The 24,198-nt window shown below is 34.1% G+C and overlaps 1 protein-coding gene across 1 annotated transcript in view; it reads right to left on the bottom strand.

Annotated features, from left to right (window-relative positions):
* The window catches only part of LOC140139914 (G-protein coupled receptor 22-like), a 133,188-nt gene that overhangs the window by 23,610 nt on the left and 85,380 nt on the right, over window positions 1-24,198 (bottom strand). Inside the window, 1 exon segment of the mRNA XM_072161688.1 lies at window positions 19,185-19,304. The gene's annotated coding sequence lies outside the window, so the exon portion shown is untranslated.

The following is a 24,198-nucleotide window of genomic DNA, read 5'->3' as shown; positions in this document are numbered from 1 at the left end:
GATTCAAGTCAACAACTGAAAGCAAGTTCAAATAGAACTCAGTAGCAAACAAGACAAAGATCAGAGCAAAATAAGCATGTCTTCCCTCAATGGAAGAAGGTTCACTACGTTATTGGTAGCCTATTTTAGTTTACATTTTGCGTTCGGTCACAATGGCTTGAGAGTAGACATACTGCAGTTACTGTCCGTTTTCCTATACACAATACACAGTGCTCTTACCATTGACGCGTGACCTCTACAAATAGCGTACGTTAAAAGTATGGGGATTTGCCTAGTTAACGTCGCTGTGTGAAAAATAACCGGCCAATATTAAAAGTACTCTTCTAAAATTCTAGAAAATATAGTTTTGTAACATGTCCTAAATTTTTAGCTAATTTAGATGTTTGGAAATATTCGTACTTTGGTGTTTTAGTGTATGTAATAGGTAATAGTACATTGCCTAGTTAACGTCACTGTGTGAAAAATAACCGGCCAATATTAAAAGTACTCTTCTAAAATTCTAGAAAATATAGTTTTGTAACATGTCCTAAATTTTTAGCTAATTTAGATGTTTGGAAATATGCGTACTTTGGTGTTTTAGAAAGGATATGTAAACGACAGATAACACCAAAAAATATGAAGAAATTATTTCCAAACCGTGTTAAGTCAACATTCATTATGTTGCTCATTTTCAAGAATGCTGGTTAACAAAAAGCAGACCATTGTCTCATGTCGTGAACAAAGGTCCACATACCATTGTTTCCTTGCGTTTCCTTTATAATCGGTTACCCAACTGAAGCTATAATACCAGCTAATTGCGATACCGCACATATAAAACAGACACATGTGCACAACCAGAGAAGATCTGATTTATTCAGTTGAGCTGTTTTCAATGAGTGTTATCTTGGTTTAATAGCTTTTAATGGGGTTTAAGTCCTGCAAAGTTCGTGGTGAATTCTGGGTTAAAGAACTAACCAAACTGTGTCATGACGGATGAGTATGTTAGTGGTTGCAATATTGCAAACAATCAAAGGAAGGGGCACCAAACATACAACCTTTCATGACCAGTTCACCTGAGTTCATGGAATATCTCTGGGAGGCTTCAAATTTTGACCAAAAAAATTTCACCCGGGTCAAATTCGACTAAAGTTTTATTTTTATTTTCTTGTTGAAATTATATAACATATGTCCCTATAGATACAAATTAAAAGTTTCTAATAGTGGTGCGCGTAATTAGGCATATGCTAACAATTTGTTTATCAATGTTTTATCGGAAATAACATATCTAATTTTAAACAAATTGCTGAAACAATCCGAATTTTAAATCATTAAAAAAAAAAAATTTCATTCGTTCAATTCAATTCAAAAGGTTGCCTTAATATAAACGATTTATGAATCTGAAAACAACTCATTAACATCTTTTTATGTTTCTACAAAAGTCATTCTACAAATCATATACAGAATTCATGATCACAGATATATTTTGTAGGTCCTGTGGTTCTTGAGTTTTGTTGTAAAGAGGGCTGAAACAGCAACACTTTTGTAAAACGTATTTAACTCATTAACATCAATAAATCAAGCAAGTTTTCAAAGTATGTGATTTGTAGAATGACTTTTGCAAAACATAAAAGTGTAATATTTCAATGACAATAATATATTGATTTAGATAATGAAAATCGATTTTTGTTTTGGTTTCTTCGACATGTCTTTATTGTTTTACATTATTGATAAGCTGGTAGCCATTACACATACCCAGCAAACACAAAAACGTTTTTAAAACGTTTTAAATAAGTTATATTTTGGCTTTTGGTTTAGGTAAAAACGTTTTAATAACATTAAATGTCGGGTTATATAAAGGTCATGATAACGTTTTAAAATGTTTTGTATGAAAACACACTACAGCAATATTTTTAAATGTTTTCAAAAAATGTTATTGTTAACTATTTTTGCAAACATTTTTGCCAAATATTATGTCAATACTTAAATAACATTATGTTAAAATATTTGAACCCAGCAAACACAGAAATGTTCTTAAAATTTTTTTTCAAAACCTTTTAATAACATTTAAATGTCGGGTTATATAAAGGTCATGAAAACGTTTTTAAAACGTAATTGAAAATATTTTGGGCAAACCTTTTTCGCAAAATATTTTTTCAACCCCAAAATAACATTCTGTTTAGAATGTTTTGTATCAAGTTTTCAAGAATGTTTTTGGAATGTTATTAAAACGTTTTATACCCTTTATATAACCCGACATTTAAACGTTTCCTGTAAAACATTTTTGTTTGCTGAGCAGTAGATTATCAAAAATGTTTTTTAAGGTTATGAAAACGTTTTATACTCTTAATATACCCTTTATATAACCCGACATTTAAACGTTTTCTGACAACCTTTTATAACCTTTTGCGAATGATGTCGAAAACGTTTTGTGTTTGCTGGGTATTGACATAGTGACAAACAAACTAGCGGTGTATCAGACAGGTAGGCATATAGATAGGTTCTCATCGACAGATGTTTTTAACGAGATTTATCAGAGATACTCTGCAACATAATATTTTGTCTTAAAGAACCACGAAATAATCAACAGTTCTAATATTATTTATATGCTAATTATAAAATTGCATGCCTCTTTCAGAAACATTGCAAATCATAATTTCATCCTCAAAATGTCAATTGCTATACGTGCGTACGTACGCTAACTATGCAGTCTTAGATACGATTTAGATATTTTGTAAAAAATTAAGTAAATGATATAGAACCACTTCCGTGTCGTTTGTTCATCATGATTTTAATTTAGCAATAAGCTATACAGGTACCAATCTCTTCAACATGTTCAATCATGGAAGTAAGAGACATGCGGCTGTTTGAACATAGGGTCTAATCAAGTTTATGATAAAGGCTTCAAAAATAATATTCAAGCAACTTGAAAAAATAAGAAAAAGGTAAAGGAAACAAAGAATAACCATGATTACCGGGCTCGTATCCTCTTTAACTATATACTGCAGTGTCTTACAAAGGATTAAAGGGTGCCACTCCCGGGGGCCACTTAGTCAAAGCTAATTTTGATGGGTCAATTCTTACCCTTGAAAAGTTATGTGTTCAGGTCGTTCCGCGGATAGACCTTTTTCCGGATATGACTAGAATTAGGCTCTACATGTATCAGTAGGGGCGTATGCTGAACTATTATTGAAAAAAAGATGAAAAAAAAACCCAAACATTAATTTTTAACTAAAATAAAATGTAGTGTCTTCATCTTGCCCAGAGCTATGGCTTTTTGCAAGTCGTAAAGCAAAATTGTGCTGGTTCGTAGGTCATGTAGGTTGGTGTTTTAAACAAGTCATTTAAGCAGGTTTAAATCAAACCGAATTTTAAGTAACTTTTTAACATTCATTTTGTATTTTACTTTCCTCATTTGCATCAATGACGTAACTCATTGGTGCTAATGTCAAAAAATAATATTCCTTGTTGCACACATTCGATAAACACCTTGATTGGGGTATAAAATAGTGTAAAATTGCATGATATGTCAACGTCGACCGTTCAAATAGTATAAAACTGGTCATTTTCGCGTTGCGCGGGCTACCTCAGAAATTGAGCCGAACGTGGGCAAAATTAGTCTTTGTCTGATAACGGATAGAGTATAGGCCTACCTATCCACAATAGGATATTTTTTTTAATCGAGAACTCTATAGCTTCGAATTTGCACATTATAGTTAACGCATTCGATTTGAAGCTCACCGGTGAGCAAATTCATGGCTAGACTTCTCGAGTAAAATTTTTATCAACCGGCACTTAGATATGGTATCATCACGTTTGCCAACAATTGCCATGAAAGTTGAAGACTGTTTACAGACTACTCAACATGGAAAATATGGTATGTCTTACTGAACGCTTACCTTTTAGTTTAAAAACGAGTAACTGAAGACGAACAATTTCAAAGAGTCAACGATTTCAAATTCGCTGTTTATCATGTTTATTGCGTCTCCTGTAATATACTTAAGGATAGCGTGATATGCAGTCGTATCATGTATGTGAAAATAATACTATACTTGAAATAGCTGCTTTCGTCTCTTATTGTTTTTACAGTCGATATGTCATAGTTATATAGATTTTCATTATGTTTAAGGGTAGCGTTGACAAATTCGTAGTGAGACTACGTGTTTTTTCATACGGGTCAATATTTTTCTATTTACAAACTCTCTACCAATATCGTCTCCAGACAGGAGCAATACTTTCAATAGAATACAATAAGGTGGTGTTTAATTATTCATTTGATTAAATAAGCCTGGATCATGACACGACTGAATGTTATATGTTATTGAGATAGGGAGATTGAAATGCAATGTTAACATTACAAATACAGTTGTTTCAGCTTTATTATTCTTAAAAGTTTATTATGTTCAGTATTATATCTTTATCGTTAATATCATATACCTTTTTTCAATAATTCCTTATGGTACAATCAAACGCAATAAAACAAGGCCTAAAAAGTTTTTAAATGTGCCAATCGTAATCGTCTCTCCAACGGTTATTTCCCCCAATGAGCTGAGATCATTCAGCGTGTTTATTTTTTGTTTTTTCTTTTCATATTTTTATTATTTATTTCCTTTTTTCTCTTGTCAAATTTTTGGCCGCCTCCATGGACAGTAATTTGATGGAAAGCCACTGACCTCACTGGAAGTAACGACTGCTCAGTGCCAGTAGTGGGTAAGTGCAATAGCTGCCATGTGTAGCTACCATGTGTAGATGAGTACAATATACTTTGTCTAAATTGCCAAATTTTCACAGGGCAGCTGTTACACTTACCCACTTCTAGCACTGAGCAGTCTTTAGCCTGATTAATTTTTGACTTTCATGAGTTATCAAAATAGCTTTTTATTTAAATTTGATGTACATTTTTATTTTTTAATTAATAACTTCTGTATGTTTCTGTGCAGTGCCTTTATTTATTATGTACATGTATATTTTTAATGTTTTGAAAATTTGCCAAATAAAATTACTCAAAGATTCAGTCTAAGAACCCCCCCCCCCCCTCCCCGCAATGAATGACTATTATTTCCAAAACGGGTTATCATATACCAAATCTGAAGCGGAAGATCAAGAATTAGATCTGTTTGCAACACTTGCCAATCAGGAAATTTTGAATCTAACTTTACACTATAAAAAGGACAACTAGTCATGGTAGGTCATTTAGGACCTTGTTGGTCAGAAATATTGAAATCTTCATATATAGTTCAATTTGACATTACTTTAGTGAATAAATAATGTGATTGAGATTCACATGCATGAGTGCAAATGCAAAAGCTGCATGAAACAAAACGAATAATCCAATTCAATAGATATATGAATACTAGGCGATACTATTTTGCTGCAACTTTCAAATCTTGGGTTTTTTACGCACTGCGACATCAATATCGGCACCATTGCAACAAATCGAAGGCTTAGGGCCAGAACTACTATGTTAATTTGTTTTCTCAATTACATGTTACTCAATTCGGCAACAAATGGACGGTTAATTCTGCCCTCCATAAGAAAATGTAAGTGACTTTTGGGTATATGCGTGTTCACTTGCGTCTAACTGTTCACGTGACCATGCATATACCCATACCCCAAAGTCACTCGCATTTATTACGGAGGGCATAATTAACCGTACATTTGTTGCCAAAATGAGTAACATGTAATTGAGAAAACAAATGGACATATATAGCTATTTATGGCTCTAAACCCTCGAAATGAGGTGACATAATAATGCGCTGAAACAAATTCTGCTTCGAATGCATGTCCTAAATGTTGGCATACAGTAAACCGTTTTGGAATAATGGTCATTCATTAAGGGGGTTAGTTACTTTCTTTGATAACAATAACAATAACGGAATATTTATAGCGCCTAAGTATTAACAAAGCGCTGTACAATGATCTTAAAAGTACACCTTAACACTACGTCTATAGGCTACAATGTACAACTTAACTAAAAATAAAAAATATATGATCAATCAGTTTGGAAACAAGTGGATTTTCAGATAAGATTTAAAAGTGGCCAGACCAGGTGAAGTACGAAGTTTTACAGGTAATTGGTTCCAGAGAGCTGGTACAGAATTGCAGATGACAATATCCCCATTTACATCCCGATTTGGTAATCAAGATGTTCCCGCGATAGATTGCCAATCACGATTAGACCTTGAAATTATTTGGCAAAAATAGAAACGTGAAATTGAGTTTGAATATATGCATCAGCAGATCACGAATTTGATTGAACTTCAATCAATATACCTACATAGAATGATACCGGTGATATCCAAGATTTCTACCGACAAGGGACGGGGTGGCGGGAGGGAGTTTGTTTATTGGGAGACGGGAGTGTTCCTTTCTTTCTTTCTTTATTTATTTATTTATTTCTGACTATTTGTCTGTTTTTTGTCATGCTGTTTGTCTGTCTTTCTTTAAGCTTTCTTTCTTTCTTTATTTATTTCACCCTTTATTTGTTTATTTATCTACGCTTTTATTTATTTATTTATCTATCTATTTTATTTTTGTGTGTGTTTTGCTTCGTCTAAGACTACGTGTAGCTTCACTCTCAACATCTAGGCCATACAGTTAGCATCCTGGACAACCGATTCTTTTCTTATGCAAGGCTCACTCAGTCATTTAATGAGGCAATACAAACGATCGAATTTGGTGTTAAAATGAGCTAATTTTTTAGTTACACCTTTTCGATGTAAAATTAATTTTCTCGGCCAAATGAAAAGCAATCATTTTCAATTTTTCAGTAAATGTCAGGAAAAATTGTAGTGCTTGATACTGTATTTTTTTTCCAATTCTAGTGTTAAACTTAGGCGTGAAATGTAGTCATTTAGTGTAAGATTTTCGATTTTGATAGGCTTAAACTCTGCCCGCGAGCCTTTTTTTTTGGATCAACCTTTTAGCTTTTCAAAGTAAGATAGTTCGCTAATGAAGGATTTTTTTTTTTTTCTAACGCACATCACCGTGAGCGATATATCATAGTTTTGTCAGAATTTGCGTTTTCATTTCACCATTTTTACTGCTGGCTGACCATTTTTCAAAATCAACGAGTGAAATCTAAGGCTAATACTAGCATTGTGGATAGATATCCCTGGGTTTAATAGGAATACCGGCATGGCTACAGTGTTGCTAGAACTTCAATATAGCAAAGAAATTCCCAGGCCTATAGCGCTCCTACTGATCATGTTTAACCAGAACACTCAATTGGGGATTTGGGCTACCAAATCGCTGGTCGGGCAATTTGCTTTCAATGGAAAATTGACCTGGATAAACAACAAAGGAAATATCGACTATTTCTGCTGGTTGCTCTCGAGATAAAAGTACTGAGTTAGACATGTTCGGAGCATGAAGGGAAAAAGGGTAAAACAAAAACGGAAGTTCTGACAAAACTATAATATATATACCCACACGATGTCTTTACAGAGGTGGGAAATATCTTTCTTTAGCAAACTATATTAGTTTGAGACGCTAAAAATGAATTCCGTAAAAAGCTCGCGGGCGAACTGAAGGCCTATAAAAATCAAAAATATCACACTAAAAGACACAATTTGATGCTTAATTTTAACACCAGGATTTGTAAAAAAATGTATATCCAAGCACCAAGTTTTTAACTGACATTACTGAAGAAAAAAAAATATTGCTTTATATTTGACCGAGAAAATTAATTTCATAGCAAAAAGGTGTATCTCTGAATTGTGCTGATTTTAACATGTATCGATCGACTTTTAGCGGGACGAAGCATTTCGAAAGAATCGGTTGTCCAGGTTGCTAACTGCATATACTCGCTCGAAACATGTTGTAGAATAAGATAAAAGCCTTTATGTTTTATTATCACACCATACAAGAAACACCCTCAAAATGTGTGATTAATTCCCAATCAATACCCTCCATGGACATCACCGGAGCAGCCATAAGGCTGAGTTCACATAGAAGTAGGGGAAAGTGGGGTAATCCCGGGCACCTTTCGTTAAGGCTACACAGGTACAAGATTAAATAAAGTTCATCAGTGAAAATCATATCAATGCAAAGTAGGAGTAATGTTCTAACTAGTAACCAGTTTTTAATAACTCAACATCTATAGTTAATAAGTTATAATTAAAAAACAAAATGGTAAAAAATGATGGGGTAATGCCGGACACGGGGTAATCCGGGACACATGATTGCTGCTAAGAGGGAAAGTGGAGTAGGATGATAATCCCCTAGAATGAATTAGGTACTTCTGTTACCTCAAGCATACAACTATGGGGGCTGTTGTTGTTGTCTATATTTTCGAAATAACAAGTGTCCGGCATTACCCCATCTGTATAGAGACGCATGTGTGTCCGGGATTACCCCTCTCGGTCCCGATTTAATTTTTCAGTGCTTGTTCTACTAATCCATTTTTAAGATACCAAAATTCATACATCCAGCTAACAATCAAGTATCAAACACAATTTTCATCCATACTTCATCTGTGTCCCTTGTCGCATTAACTGTCACCCAGCTAATAAATCACTTTTCAGATAAAAAGTCAAAAATGACAATTTCTGTTTTTTCGTAATTTTCACAAACAAAGACGAGACCCAAAGCGCTGGTAGTAGTACATGTGAGGTACACCTTGAGGTAGCTAATACCCTAAGGTAGTATAATAGTGCCACCCTTCTCCGTTTAGCTGCAATCGATGTGTCCGGGATTCCCCACAGTCCGGCATTACCCCACTTTCCCCTATACGGTATACGGTATTCGCTATACGAAATACGCTCATTCGATCAGGCTGAGTTCATATAGGAGTATAATATGTGAACTCAGCCTGATCGAATGAGCGTATTTCATATAACGAATAGCGAGTATGTCAGTTTACCCATTTTCTTCGTCTTATCAAATGCTTGTAACTTTACTTCTTGAGGTCACATTGCATTCAATGAGGTGTCATAATGTGCAGAATTAGATAGTGCATCTATTAAAAAAATTAATTTGCCCACATATGGAACACGCGCGATTCCCACTATACTATACTATACTATACTATACTATACGCAGGTATACGGCCTTTTCGAATAGCTCTTATGTGACCCGGTACTATGAAATTACCTTGCTCGATTTAATCTATACGCACCTGCAAAACGTACATCGTATACCCGAATAGTATACTTCTATGCGATCGTAGCCTTATGTGACCCGGTACTATGAAATTGCCTTGCTCGATTGAACTATATACCCGTGCACCTGTAAAACGTGCACCGTATACCCGAATAGTATACTTCTATGTGAACGCAGCCTTATGCAGTATTACAAGTTTACAACATCCCGATTAGAAAATCGACATGTTTCCGATTAAATTCTCATCCTGGATATCACCGGGCAACCAACTACATGTAACACGTGATCAAAAAGGTAACTACCGCTGAGAACTACCCCCCCCCCCTAATGAATGACTAGTATTTCCAAAACGGGTTATCATATGCCAAATCTGTAAAAAAGCATTGAAGCCGGATATAAAAATTTGTTTCTTTACAAATAAAAGCTATCGAAAATCAACATGGTGATGTGTAACACGTGCAATGAATGCCTAACGCAGTGACTTTGCAAAATAGTCCACAACTGTTGAGCTTCAAGTGTGATTAAAATTGTAATGTCTTGAATATATTGGAATAGGCTGCGTAAATGTTAAGTATCAAAACTATCGTATACAAAACAGTCCTATATTTCCAGGTTCCCCTCTCTTTGAATAATTTTATTCATCAATTTAATTAATATCCTGCTAAATATCTAACACTAATAGCGGTTTCAAGACACTTAACTTTTACACGCATAACAAGATTCGATAAATTAATACATGCACATTATTGAGAAAAGTAGGCTAATAACCTCGTTGAAATTCATAGATTCTCAATTTTTAGGTGTTCTGTTTAAAACGTTTTTCTAAAACAGTTGTAGGTTAGAAAGAGAGAAAGAAAGAAAGAAAGAAAGAAAGAAAGAAAGAAAGAAAGAAAGAAAGAAAGAAAGAAAGAAAGAAAGAAAGAAAGAAAGAAAGAAAGAAAAAAAAGAAAGAAAGAAAGAAAGAAAGAAAGAAAGAAAGAAAGAAAGAAAGAAAGAAAGAAAAAAAAGAAAGAAAAGAAGAAAGAAAGAAAGAAAGAAAGAAAGAAAGAAAGAAAGAAAGAAAGAAAGAAAGAAAGAAAAAGAAAGAAAGAAAGAAAGAAAGAAAGAAAGAAAATGTTAGATCACTTACCCCTCAGTATTTTCAATTTTCCAACGACTTAGTAGGCCTAAGGGAACAAACCAAAAGATCGATGACGTCATATAAACGTAACTGGTTTCGTTTAGGGGGAGGGGGTAAAAATACTCGGTCTGAAAAAATGTGTCATTATTATTATTATGTCAAAATTTTCAACATTTTACGTTTTTATGGCAGGGAGGGAGGGGGTCGGCTGAGAAACGAAACCAGTTACGTTTAAAGGACGACATCGATATTTTGGTTTGTTCCCTAATGTAATATGTTTGGCACAGACAATTGCTTGGCATCGGGATTTGGCAGTGATTTTTCTTAAGGTTCAATAAGTACACACGAAATTGAGATATCGCCAAACACATGCTTCTGGAGCACAAGTCCTATAATGTATCCCTATCCATAACACTAAATCCTAGAGCTTTAAAGGGGGTCTCCGGCAATCATAACATTATGCCTTATATGTTAGAAAAATAATTATCAAGCATGAATCACATGGTTTTATTTGAAACAAACTCATATTGACCATAAAAACGAATAAAAACAGTCGGCTCTCAACACGCGATATTCAAAATTCCCGCGCCGAAATTGTCTAAGTGCAATGACGTAATGGTTACTTGTGCTCCATTGTCGTCAGCCTTCATTGTATTACTGAGACGTCATTGCACTCGACAATCTCAGCGCCCGGGAATTTTGAATATCGCGTGCTGAGAGACTGATGTTTTTATTCGTTTTTATGGTCACTATGAGTTTGTTTTAAATAAAATCATGTGATTCGTGCTTGATGATTATTTTTCTTATATATAAGGCATAATGTTGTGATTGCCGGAGACTTCCTTTAAACATGTTCAGGGGCCAATGACCCATAAGTGGTTTTCCTGTCCAACGATGACAACTACTTCTATGGTCCAGTAGCGCTATGTGATGACGATAAATATCAATTTTGGGTACACATTTTGTTTTCATTCATTCATTCATTTCTTCATTCATTCATTCATTCACTCATTCGTTCGTTCGTTCGTTCGTTCATTCATTCATTCAATTATTCATTCATTTATTTATTTATTTATTTATTTATTTATTTACTTATTTATTTATTTATTTATTTATTTATTTATTTATTTATTTATTTATTTATTTATTTATTTATTTATTTATTTATTTATTTATTTATTTATTTATTTATTTATTTATTTATCCATCAATTACCTCATTCATTGAATTCGTCATTTATCTTTAAAAGTTCACTGCATTTATTTTGAACACTGGACTCTATTAATACGCCGCCGTAGTAGCCCCAACTAATTGGTACACACACTTAATCCCACCCTTTCCCTATAGGCTAGAGTCCAGGTTCAATAAGTACAGCACTTGAGATAAATTATTTTTTAAGAGGAAGTAATACAGCAACAATTGGTGTAATTGGTTAATGCAATCGGAAAACCCTCGGTTGGCTATCAGTAGAGCGATCAGGCTTCCACTCAAGCAATCCAAATTGAATATATCCCATGAATTAATAAGTTCACACGATATGGGAAAAGAGCCACAGCCGTGAGCCACATAGCAGGGCCTGCATGTGTGTTAATTAATTGCTGCTGATATTACTAAAAAAATCGGGTTAAATCAGTGGGTTTATTCTCCTTATACTCTTGTTTATTTTCCCAAAATAGGCTTCAAAGCGATAGTGTCGTCAAACCACAACCTTAAAGCCATAATGTACGATCTTATAATATGATTTTGGTTAATTTTTTTCAAGCCCGATTTTTGGGCATAATAATGTTATTTTTTCACATGTCCCAACTTACACCAATATATAAATGGAATCAGTCAAATTCGTTGTGTTTTGTCAGCTCAGCAGAGACATTTAGTGACATAATATCATAGCCTATTCGAGCATTAAGACCCATAACTCCATGTTAAACTGTCAAAATAGCCAGTGGGCTTTCTTTCACTTTACCGTGTTATTTCGGCTTAAAATTGACAGAAAAATTTTCCTGAGAGTTACTACTAATAACATTTCAGCATTTTGAGAAAATAATAACAAAATAAAAATTTGATTGAAATTATAACCCTGTTAATCCCACACTTGTTACTTTATAACCTCCAGCTTTAACCTAAAATATTTTTAGACGTTATAAACGTGTTTTGTTGGTTTTAATAGCATTTAAAGGAAAACATTTATGTTTTATATGAAAAAGACACTATTACAAGAACATTTGGGCAAAATATTGTGTCAACTTTTCAATACTAAAGTAACATTATGTTAGAATGTTTTGCAGAATGTCTTCAGAAATGTGAATGCTATTAAAACATTTAAAACCTTTGTTTACCTCTATTTAATCCCACATTTAAACGTTTTCTGTAAAACATTTTATTTTGGATGCGCAAACATTTTGTGACATCTATAAAAAAAAAAGATGTGCATGATATCCCACAATACTCTTAACACCCAGATAGCGTTTTATTTTATAAAAAACGGTGAAGCCTATGGTGTATTTTTTTAAACTGTACCATAAAGATGAAAATCAAGCTTTAATATCAATTGGATTTCACTTCAATTGATGGTTCATCAAACAAAACGGTCAAAGGTCAAGATTTCTGTATTCATCATGCATGAGGACTGTGCACTCTAAGAAATGCGTTAATAAAAAACTTTTTATTTATTTCTGCAATTATACATTTTTTGAAAGGTAATTATTAAAAAATATCATTATCAGATTTGGTGTAACAACTAAAAATGTGCAGAAAATAGCAAAGAACACATTTTTGGGACTCAATTGTTTTTGGAACAACCTAGATAGTCAAATCTTTTTTAGATTCATTTTGGCTAAATCTCCTCATGTCGATTTTACCTCTTTGTTGGATAAAAATACCCTATAGGTTATTGTTCTGAAATAATTTTGAGACACACTGTACACAGTATTTCAGTCAATATTTTTTCTCTGTAAAAATAAACACCGAGACACAAATAGTTAAACGTCTGTTGCCATTTTTCAATATCTTTTGCTTGTTTGCTTGATTTTTCAAAGTTTGTGACTACACAAATGACGCTAAGAAACAACGAAGTTTCCACATTGCTATTACAAACGTAAACAAAATCTAGTTCATATGATTTACTCATATCCCTTTCCGAATGATATAAAATGCGTCCAGGATATTAGAAACAGATTATGTCTATGGTCAGCTATTTTGTACTTTCAAATTTAGATTGTAGTGCGATTGTGATAACACATACTGGTAACAAACGTTATGTTTATTATAGGGGCAAGAAATCCAGTTACTACACTGGAATTTCAGTTACTCAAGACAAGCGGTACGTTATTTATGATAAGAAAAGAGGTACCACTATATAATGAACCACTTGTCTTGAATCACTAAAATTTCAGCGAAGTAATTGGATTCCTTGCCCCTATAATACATAACTTATATTACCAGTGTGTAGTTATTTTTAGAAAAATGCAAAATTAGACACAAAACTTATTAGGGGGTGTAGTACACCTAAACTTGAAATTTAGTTTTAAAAAAATATAACAAATATAATACAATGTTCGAATTTTATATAAGCCCTTCACTTATACTGAAAGTAGGCTATACAAACATTATTGAAGTTAAACTACAATCTGACCTTGTTAACAGGATAACCAACTAATTCAAACGTCGAGATCGTCTCAAATGAAGTTGGCCATCGACATAATCAATTGATTGAATTTATCCGAATTCTGCTACCATCTAATAGATAGTTGGCTGCTCTGGATTTCCGTCGATGAAAGATTCAGGAAAAGTGCTTGACCAGGGGTTAATTGCGAGAACAACCTTTGTACATTCAAGAACTCCAAAGAAAGATTTTTAAGGACTTAAAATAAAATAAATTTTTCTGATTTGATTTTTTGTCTTCATAACTCAAGGTTTTATAACTATGAATTTTCAAATGGCGTTTGGATCATTGATGTGGAAGACTAAATACCTCCACATAAAGTCCTCCTTTGCACCATGCAGGAATCAGTCCTAAAGGCAGGTTCACTCTGGCAGGCTCACATATTATGGAGTGATATGAACATTGAGATTTTTTGGAAGCTGCACTGGTGGTAGAGGAAGAGTACTCTCTTTTAGAGAATTCATACTCTTCCTCTACCACCAAAAATAACGAAATTAATCTCAGTGGCAAAGTTGTATTAATGCAACCATGCTTATGAATAAACATGCATGGGAAGCTAAAACTGAACCTTTGTTGCACTGAGCCCTTAATGTATAACAAAAATCGCATCAAACGTGATACTTTGGATGGTGCTCCTTGGTCATATTTCACTTGCAATATTCTTAGCTGACTCTGACTGTAATGGCAAACTTGTCAAAACATATCAAAATATCACAGGTATGGCTAAAAGCTGTTAAAACTGCGCTGCGTGTGTCATACCTATAAATGTACCTTTTTTTACACGGCTGTCTGAACATCACAATTTTTTCATCATTATTATTGTGTTTCATTTTGGAACGTCAAAGGCAATTTGTAATTCTTAATGTTAAACCTATGAATACTACCCGCTGATTGGTTACAAGAGAATTATTCCGATTTTTCGCGCCAATTAGCAACATGGTAAGAAGTGTAAAAGGATTGAGATTAAATAATTAGAAGCTGTATTTTAATTGGTCACTCAGATGAATGTATCGCGTTATTAACCAATCGGAAACGCTGTAAGAAAGGCAGTTGTGCTTACCGGGTTAAAGCTATACAGTTGCATGCTTTAATATCATAATGTCAGTTTCATAAACTGGGTTTGACAAGATCATACGACATGCATGTTGATACACAGAGCAACAAGTCTACCAGCCTATGACGAATAATGCGTTGTACGACATGAAAGGCACCTAGATATATTATTGGGACATGACAAAATCATAGTGCTTTAGTTGTTAAACATTTTCCCGGTAATCATAATGTCAAAATAATAAATTTATAAGAAAATAACTCGCCACATTAACATTATCATGACGAGGGTGTTTACTATAAGTATAGGATTCGAATCTCTTATTTGTCAGAAGCTTGCATTGTGGGTATTTGCCTACATATGTAGTTTTTTTTACAACGTCATTCAAAAACGTATGAAACAATTGTCATATTTTGCATATTATAATTATGAATGCTTAATTCGTTGCCAATGACTTCAGAATTTCATTAATTATAAGTTCCTGCATATGCTGCTGCTCTATGCTGCCAAATAGCTTTGAATGGACAGGGAGTTTGAGTTGAACAATGTTTGCATAAACATTGTTCCATGTTTTATTGAAGCCCTTCATACTGTAGGGTTTCACTTTAGGAAATATGTATGACGCAGGCTTGAATGGACATTCAGACTGAGTTTGAGTTGAACAATGTTTGCATAAACATTGTTTTATCAAAGCCCTTCATATTATAGGGTTGCACTTTAGGAATGAATGACGCAGGCTATATATTATACAACGACACGAATGTATCAAACACACATTACAAAACGTGCTTTTACTTTTTTTTTCATGTGTTTAAAATATTTACGAAAAGTGAATGTCAGTAGGCAAATTAATACTTTAACGTCTGCGACCTTAAATTATTACCGTCTTGCTTATCAATGTATTTTAAATTTTAGCAGCATTATATGGATGCTAAAATCGTGTAAATTTGGCCAAACTATGGAGGCCTATAATGCAGTTATTTTATTTATGTATCTTGAGGGCACAATAGATAGTTGTCATTATTTGACTATTGCCAAGTCATAGTCAAAAGATGCGACTACTGCTAATAGTCGCACTACGATTATAGAAACAAATATTGGCGACTTAGTAGGGCCTAGTGCATCCCCAGTTCCCCACTACATACAATTGCGTGCACTAGGCCTATATAGGTTGTAGAGTGAGGAAACTTATTGTAGCATTGGCATGATTGGGCTGTTCCAGTTGAAATCCATACACCCCCTATGGAAGACACGTCTTAATATTTCCATCTGGAATATTTACGTCTGGAATAATCCATTTCACATGGATCATGCCAAATATGTCATCATTTTATATAAACTGGTCTCAAAAAGCAACTTGTAATTTTTACAAGGTCATATATTAAAATCCTGTCCATAAAAATGAACAAAAGTTACACGCAGGATTACTTCAATACTCTACTCTAAACACATGTCAGTAACCAAACAGTTGTCCAACTGACACAACAGTAAAATGCACTGACACGGAACAACTTCCGGGACCACATTCACATGCGAATAATTGGAACCCAGTAAAAGAAACCTGTGGGAATGTGTTTAAGATCCTTACACAGGTGATTATTTCCAAAGAGTAAGTGGAATAGCGTGGAACGGGCTGCTTCTGCTTTTCACACACTTTCTTAAAGAAACAGGTCTTGTTCCACACTATCCCATTTACTCACAGATTTCTTGTGTTGGGTGCCTATTATTGGGCTGTGAATGTGGTAAAGGAAACTGTTCCATGTCAGTGCATTTTGCTGTTGTATCAGTTGGAGAACTGTTTAGTTACTGAACAGTGTTTAGAGTATTGAAGTAATCCTGTGTTCAATTTTTGTTCATTTTTATTGACAGGAATTTCAGATATGACCTTGTGAAAAATTATAAGTTTCTTTTTGAGGCCAATTTAGTAATAATTATAGTTTAAGCAAAAAAATAATAAACGTAAATCAGAATCTAAATAATTCTTAACATTTTAGCTAATTTTTTAAATATTGTGTATTACACATTAATATATAAACATTCTATGTGGATTGTAGCTATTAATTTATAATTATGTTAATTTATTATAGTACCACGTCATGCTATCAATTTACTAACGTTCTAAAATTTCAGTTGACCATATTAGGCCCCTACCCACCAAATCTGTGAATGTGATTCTGTGATGTTTTTTATCTGATTTAGCCAACGTTTATTTTGGCCGTTTGTTTGGCCGTGGTACTCGGTAAAACTTTGTATAGACATTAACCGTATGGTTACTGCAGGAACTATAAACGTCCAGTCGGAAGCTAAAATAAATTATGATGATTAGTTTCACAAGATTTCCAAAGCTGACTTGATATATAAAGTCAGTGACTTTATATATCCTTTTATGAACCAATATATACGGGGTAGGTTTGTTCAGTCATTGACAAAAGTTTGGAATATTTTTCACCCTTTTTCACGTATTTTACTCAATAATGAATCTCCAAAACATGTAAATAAGAAAGGGATATTTGCTAGCTATGGTAACTGATGATGAGTTCCACAAGAAAGTACCTCGAATGCTTGAAAGAAACTGCTACAAATCATCTTGTTTTATTACTTGTTTAATAAAAAACACCAGGTTTTACAAAATGTGCTATTTAATGGTTGACGAGGTATTTTTGATCGAGGCATCCAAAAAGATCGATTTTTATTACCTAAATCAATATATTATTCAAAACTAACACCTTGATATTTTGCAAAAGTTCAGTCTACAAATCATATACTTTGAAAACTTGCTTGATTTATTGTCGTTATGGGTTTATATGTACGTTTTACAAAGGTGATGTTGTTTCAGCCCTCTTTACATCATAACTCAAGAACCACAGGACCTACAAAAGATCAATGCAATGTTTGCCAAAGCTCACTACCATTCGAGATGCTGTAAACGACAAAATCGCAACAGTTTAAAATACTTACTATAACCTTTAAGGTCCACAATCGTTTGCCTGGTCAACTGGCAGGTTTGTGCAGGAAATAAATACCAACAATTACTAAATGTTTATACTAGGATTTGGGTAAGTAACCTTGTCCTTACATATCACAATGTTATTTTAGATGATCAGGACCTTGGCGAGTTGGACACTTTTATTATCATGGATTATGTTATGCCATAAAATGCTGAGCTTGTGTAACACTTTATGAATAAATCCAGATGTGCTGTTAACCCTTTTTACAAAAACGAGGTCTTTAAAGACCTCGTTTTTGTAAAATTCGGTGACCCTGGTAACTATTTTGCCTGATAAAGACGTCCTTTTATCACGGAATGCCATTTAGGCATACACTCTAACGTATATGAACTGCTACCACCAAATGAGTGCAAAGTCGCAAGTTGGTAGTTTCGAGACATCATGGCTGCTGAGATGATGTTCTTTGTTTGCCGCGCACCTGTACAAGCCAGTAGTATGCCCTTCGTGAATGGCCCATTATCCCAACATTCACAAAAGACATACAGACGTACTTCTGGATTGGACAGCTGCTTCTGAAACAACATCAACGCAGAGTAGCCAGGGCGCCTCGAAACTACCAACTTGCGACTTAACGCTCATTTCGTCAGCAGGTCATATCATCAATGTATACCCACTACCCTTTTAAAGCCGTACCCCTAGAATAAGACCCATTTGTATTCAATATAATGTTTCCAATATATATTTTTGATACATATACCATGCCTATATTCAGTGATTTGCGCATCCGGGGCATCTTAAAAATCATCAAATGTCAGATTCGGGCACCTTTGTCACTGTCATAGCTGCGCTAACATAGCCTGCTAATGGTTAAGCCGAAAGCCGTTTATTAAACAGAAAATAAGACATCATACATGAATCTACATGTATCTGATTATGCTGCCTGGGGCTTCAAATCTGACAATTGTTGTTTTCCTCGTTTTGCCAAATTGTTCATTTAAAAAATGCTTTATGACCATCATAATGAGTTATCCTACACTTTCAGGCAAATAATACACAATTTATTTTTTTTACAATTTCACTGACGGGATCACTGAATAGGTCATATGATATTGGAGTTCATCATATTTAAACAAATGACAGTAATTAAGTGATTTTGTTATTGGTAGTTTCTTGAGTGTGAAAGTCAAATTTCTGTGTCAAGTTGCCAACTGTCTTACGTTGAGAAGCATTTAACTAGCAAGAAAAGGACATTTGATTTCAGACGTTACAGCGATACATTCAAAATATATGCCTATAAGATTTTAAAAAAAAGTTTTCAATACTCACCCCAAATATCGTATGACTGTTCACAAAACACCACTATGTATGCAGTGAATCCACGTATATGCCCGAAGCTTCTTCTGTCTGATATGACACATACTAGTTGCAGCTATTATACGTCCTGACCTAACGGTGGCAAAAGATACAAAAAATTACTAATTTAGACGCTACACAATATGGTAACTGCATTACCCACAATGCACTGCGATCTAGGTACTTCCGGTCTTCCCATAATAATTTGTGACACAAAATACACGAGTGACTAATATAGACTCTACTACTTACATTAGTAACTTTGTTATCCACAATGCATTACGATCTAGATGTTTCCGGTGTTACCTATTACCCATAACGTTTGTGACACATAGAACAAGCGTGACTAAATACTGATACTGTGTTACATTTATTTGTCCAAGGGTAATAAGTTTCAATAGTTTATGAAGATTTTAAACATGGGGCGAGGAGCTGACAAAATTGTGTTGATGACCTGTTTTGGGTGTGTCCGATGAAAATTTGGCCAAAAATAGGTCAAAAATTTTTTTCAGGTACCTGATCACAGTATTTTTGTACTCAACCTGGAATTATGGGGGGCTAAATGGTATTCCAGCCCATCCAAAATCATTAGGGGCAGAGCCCCCAAGCCCCGGTTCATATAAAAGCCTATGATTTTTTATTCTTATATTTTGTGAATTCATAGAGCTTCGTGATTGTTTCTAATTCTAGTTATATGCGGAGTTAGAAGTTGCGCCCTCCTAGAGTATAAAAACATCACACTTATTTGTGTGCAATTTTGAAAGCGTTATAAAATATGTCGATATCTGAATGAAAGACACACAAAATAAGGTATACATCACGTTCTTATATTCCCCAATGAAATCAATACTTCGTTGAACATAACTGAAATTGCACGGAAAATTATAAGTCAATTTAATTTGGCACGGGGCGACTTCGTGTTCCATCAACACGGAACTTGTGAGCCCGAATCAAGGCAGATTATTATCATGCGAACCATCTAAGCAATTCTGGCAATAGGCCTACTCTCCGTTCCAAAAAAATACAGCACTATTTTGGGGATTAAAAAATATCATTCAATTCTGCCAAATAAAGCATTGCTCAATCCTAATTCATTTAGCACTAACTGGAGATAAAAGGAAAAAAATCAATATTTTTGAAAAAAAAAGCCAAAGACTTTCGGCATGTTTTCTGACAATCGAGTCGCAAAAATCAAAGACTTAGAACAAGTCTAAGCATTCAAAAGCTAGTGTATGTGACGAAATTCTGCCCTGATTTTCACTTTAATTAAATGATCGGTTATAAGAATTAAGCATGTCTTTTCCAAAAATTAGAATGCACTAAATCATATAAATTGAAATTAGACTTCGTGACTTGATTGTCACAGCATGTCATGATGTGAAAAATACCATAAAAATGCATGTTTTTGACCATTAAGGGGTATAGTCCATACAAGATCCCGTTCAACAATTTTTCTTAAACTTCATACCAATTAACTTTCATCGATATACTTCAAATATCTAAAATAAAAAAGAGGGGTCACCGAGCTCGTTTTTGAGAAATAACCATTTTAAAAAGGCTGTTTTTGGGAAAAATTAGTACAGGCGTCTATGGAAAAATGGAAAATTTAGACATACTTTCGATTATAACAAAAAATCTACCCCAACAATTTTGCTGATTTTTTGATATAATATGCGCACTGATAGGATGTTTCATTAAAGCTAATAAAAAATGGGGGTCACCGAGTTATTTTTTTCACAATTTGAGCAGAAATGGCATATTTTTTGGTTCAAAATACCACTGCGATATCACAGCGCGTCACTCGCAAAAACTTGTCGCAGCTCATACGCGCTAAATTGTCCGCGTATGCAGGTGATATCGCAAACACCTGCAACATGACAGTGGGGTGATTTTCTTCGGTTTTATTAACCCTCTTGATTCCAAAGTATCCATTAAGTTATATAGTTTCACTCAATGTGAAGTTCTTCAAAAATCGAAAACCAAACAAAATTAGATATTTTACATGAATCTGTAATTTCAAATTGAATTGGAACTTTGTCAATACTGCCGTTTTTTCTCGTTGTTTTGCATATATAGCAAAAATACTTGTAGGCCTACCTATGACAACTTTAATGACTTATCCTTCACTCTAATGCAATTTATAAACAAAGTTAATTTTTTGCAGGCTATCACTGAATAGGCCGTTAATTTTTAACTTAAATATTGGCGGATCCCGTTATTTATCATGTTTAGAATAATATTTTAAAATATTACTCAAATATCATCTCATTTTAGGCATGTACCCAGCAAACACAAAACATTTTCGACATCATTCGCAAAGGTTAGAAAAGGTTGCAAACGTTTAAATGTCGGGTTATTTAATATATTTTTATATATTTTTTCGTAGGCCTACTGTGCCTGTTTAAATGGACAGTATGCCTGAGAAACAAAATAATAGACCTAGTTTTATTTATATATTATATAGGCCTAAACCTATAGCATATATTATTTTTACGTATTATTGATTTCCTCTTGCCCAACCTTTACCAAAATTGAGTTAAATTGTGTTACATTACATTACGAAGTTACACTATATATACAACCAAATGAGAGATGCGTAACGTTAATACCATTTAATTACATCATAATTTTCTTTTCCCTGAAATAATACATTTTTTGGATTTCTGAAATGGGCTCGCCCTAGTCTAATTAGGCCTAGGTCAATATATTAGTATCTTGGTTATTATTTTATCTTTCTTTTCCCTCATTATTTAATTTTGTCTTCCTTCTTTCTTATCTTTCCTTCTTCTGTCTTTGTTTTGTTTTCGTTTCCTGTCTTCTTTTTATTCTTTCTCACTTCTTTCTGTGATCTGTCGTTGTTATTTATTTGATTGATTACATTAATTTTTTCAGTTTCCTTTATTCATAAATTTTTTGTTATTTCACTCTGTCTTTCTTTGTTTATCTTCCCTTTATTCCTTCTCTTTTCTTTCTTCCTTCCTTTTATTAGTTTTCTTTCTTTCTTTCTTTCTTTCTTTCTTTCTTTCTTTCTTTCTTTCTTTCTTTCTTTCATTCTTTCCTTCTTTCTTTCTTTCACTCCTGAACTTTTTCTTTCTTTAGTTATTTCTTTAGTTATTTCTTTCTTTCTTTCTTTTATTCTTTGTCTATCTTTCTTTCTTTTACAAAAATCATTGGTAAATGGCGATGAAAACACGGTACTCTCGCGTAGCTGAACTTCTTACCAGCGCCTGGCGCACACTCCACGCAGTTTTTAGTTTGACGCGCGCGTGGCGGCAAGAACTGCGTGGACAAGATTTCACAGAAAGTTCAGTTAGAAACGAGTGCGTACTAGACGCGTGGATTATACCCCTTAATTCATAAATTTAGCCAATAATGAAATTAAACTTTTATTGCCAGTTACTGTTAAATTAATAGGATTGAGATGTGTCTCATTTGGCAGAATTTGAAAATATTTTTTAATCTCAAAAATCTGTGCTGTATTTTTCTGGAATGGGTAGTAAGATGTTATATGGACGGAACGTTAAGAAATCCATGATTATGTGCGTTATTTCATTATGCCTGTATAACAGTATTCATTCTTAAAAGAAAATCAAGAGGTTATTGCAAGAAGGCTCTATCTGCAAAAGCTGCCCTATAGACATGTGACAATTTCTACATTCAATAGTGCACACATCCAAAAAATATGACATCTGGCAGCTTTTCCAGATGGAACCAAACCCATCGAAATGTACATGCACTTCAATCTGCGTACCACAGTGCAAATAGCAGGTATATGGCCCTCATTATTATTGCTGAAGATACGTTTCTTAGAGCAATTGGCAGACAGGATGAAGTTTCTTGGTGATGATTGATATATATGCCCAGTGCGTTCGTTATAGTTGATCAGGCCATTCACTTGCAGTGCCTGACTGATGCATGACTTCGGCCTCTGCAACTCTGTTTAAATTTGGCTCCAGTCTGTATGAATGGATCAGTTCACCGCATGTGTTTGGCATCGGTCTCCTCTGGTCTTCACATATTATTCTCACATCATTGGTCAAATGTTCCGGGATTATGACATTCAATATCACATAATATATAATGTACAGCTGTTTCTCTGTGTTGATCGAACTATTCCTGGCGATGCTCCTCCGTGCCTTGATTTTGTCCAAGATATGCTAGTTATCTTCTGAATTGTTTGTCTCAAAAGAGATATATACAGAATAGACATGACAGACCAATTTTCAAGACATGATGCAGTCATGTCTACAGTAGAATTCACCGCGACCTTTGCAGGACTTAAACCCCATTAAAAGCTATTAAACCAAGATAACACTCATTGAAAACAGCTCAACTGATTGAATCAGATCTTCTCTGGCTGTGCACATGTGTCTGTTTTATATGTGCGGTATCCCAATGAGCTGGTATTTATAGCTTCAGTTGGGTAACCGATTATAAAGGAAACGCGAGGAAACAATGGTATGTGGACCTTTGTTCACGAAATGTGACAATGGCCTGCTTTTTGTTAACCAGCATTCTTGAAGATGAGCAACATAATGATTGTTGACTTAACACGGTTTGGAAATAATTTCTTCATATTTTTTGGTGTTATCTGTCGTTTACATATCCTTCCTAAAACACCAAAGTACGAATATTTCCAAACATCTAAATTAGCTAAAAATTTAGGACATGTTACAAAACTATATTTTCTAGAATTTTAGAAGAGTACGTTTAATATTGGCCGGTTATTTTTCACACAGCGACGTTAACTAGGCAATGTACTATTACCTATAACATACACTAAAACACCAAAGTACGCATATTTCCAAACATCTAAATTAGCTAAAAATTTAGGACATGTTACAAAACTATATTTTCTAGAATTTTAGAAGAGTACTTTTAATATCGGCCGGTTATTTTTCACACAGCGACGTTAACTAGGCAAATCCCCATACTTCTAACGTACGCTATTTGTAGAGGTCACGCGTCAATGGGAAGAGCACTGCGT

This window comes from Amphiura filiformis, chromosome 18, assembly GCF_039555335.1.
Source record: "Amphiura filiformis chromosome 18, Afil_fr2py, whole genome shotgun sequence".
Taxonomy (NCBI): domain Eukaryota; kingdom Metazoa; phylum Echinodermata; class Ophiuroidea; order Amphilepidida; family Amphiuridae; genus Amphiura; species Amphiura filiformis.
This window is presented reverse-complemented; position numbering and strand designations above follow the sequence as displayed.